The sequence below is a fragment of the Dioscorea cayenensis genome, chromosome 20 (genome assembly GCF_009730915.1).
Source record: "Dioscorea cayenensis subsp. rotundata cultivar TDr96_F1 chromosome 20, TDr96_F1_v2_PseudoChromosome.rev07_lg8_w22 25.fasta, whole genome shotgun sequence".
NCBI classification, from domain to species: domain Eukaryota; kingdom Viridiplantae; phylum Streptophyta; class Magnoliopsida; order Dioscoreales; family Dioscoreaceae; genus Dioscorea; species Dioscorea cayenensis.
In genome coordinates, this window is record NC_052490.1 from 12701347 (window position 1) to 12703299 (window position 1953).

Genomic DNA, 1953 nt, shown 5'->3' on the forward strand with positions numbered 1-1953 from the left:
TCACCAAGTGGCTGAAGGACAATAAGTTTGCATGCATAGATGAAGCCAATGTTGCATGCCATCTAATGAAAGAGCGCTTGACCGCCGCTCCTTTCATAGCGAAAATGGGCTGTGTTAAGCTAGTAAGGATGAACGATTGTATTTTTTAGTGAGAAGTTATCGAGAGCATGTTTGAACTAAATGACATATGACGTCGAATTTTATGCTATGGTGTAGTCTATCAAACACTGGAGGCATTATCTGATTTACCGAGAGTTCATCTAATACACAGATCACGCCACTCTACAGCATGTACATCAACAAGGCAAGGTAAATTTTATGTTTTGGTTGTATGTCTTGGTACCTAGTTATGACCTTTTTCATGATTTTTTGCGACTGATAAATATTTTTCAAAGGCTCTATTAGATGTGCAGGTTACAAAATGGATAGATTTATTACTACATGATGGTTTCTTGTTTTGAGGAAACCAACACTGTGTTTCGGAATATCTCCTATTTTTCAATGAAAACTATAATCCTATGTCTTTCTTTCAAAATATCTCATATTTTTTAATCAAAACCCTAATGGTATATTTTCTTTTCGGAATGTTATATTTTCTAATCAAAACCCTATTTTTTAATCAAACCACTATTGCTATATTTTTTCGGAATGTTTTCTATTTTTTAGTTTTGAATCAAAACTCTAATCCTATGTCTTCCTTTTGTAATGTCTCCTATTTCTCAATCAAAACCCTAATCCTATGTTTTCTTTTCGGAATGTCTCCTATTTTTCATATTACAATCAATACCCTAATCATATGTTTGATTTTTGGAATGTCTGGTATTTTCGAATCAAAACCCTAATTCTAATTTTTATTTTCAGAATGTCTCCTATTTTTCAACCGAAACCCTAATTATATGTTTTCCTTTTAGAATGTCTCCAATTTTTTAATCAAAACCGTAATGATATGTTTGCTTTCCGGAATGCCTTCTATTTTTTAGTTTTGAATCAAAACACCAATCTTATGTCTTCCATTTGGAATGTCTCCTATTTTATAATCGAAACCCTAATCCTATGTTTTCTTCGCGGAATGTCTCCTATTTTTCGCTTTAGAATCATTATCCTAATCATATGTTTTATTTTTCGGTCTCAAATTTTTGAATAAAAACCCTAATTCTATGATTTCTTTTGGGAATGTCTCCTATTTTCAATCAAAACCCTAATCCTATGTTTTGTTTTCGGAATGTTTCCTATTTATCTTTTTTGAATCAAAACCCTAATCCAATATTTCATTTTCGGAATGTCTGTTATTTCTCAATCAAAACACTTATTGTATGTTTTCTTTTCGGCATGTCTCGTAATTTTTTTTTATTTGAATCAAAAATCAAATGGTATGTTTTCTTTTTACAATGTCTCCTAGTTTTTAATCAAAACCCTAACCTAATGTTTTTTATTGGAATGCCCCAATTATCCAATCAAAACACTAATCCTATGTTTTTCCTTTTTTTAATGTCTTCTACTTTTTAGGTTTCCAATCAAAAAAACCTAATCATAAGTTTTTCTTACAGAATATCTTCTATTTTTGTATCAAAAACCCTAATCAAATGTTTTCTTTATGGATTGTCTTCATTTTTAATTTTTGATATTTTTCATTTTTGAATCAAAACCCTAATCCTATGTTTCGTTTTACAGAATCTCTCCTATTTTTTAATGAAAATACTAATCATATATTTTGTTTTCAAAATGTTTCCTATTTTTGAATCAAAACCCTAATCCTATGTTTTCTTTTAGGAATGTCTTCTATTTTTTATTCAAAACCCTAATCCTATGTTTTATTTTCAGAATGCCACCTATTTTTCTTTTCTGAATCAAAACCGTAATCCAATTTTTTTTTTCCTAATGTCTCCTATTTTTTAATCAAAACCCTAATCCTACGTTTTCTTTTCAAAATGTCTCCTATTGTGCAGTTTTGAA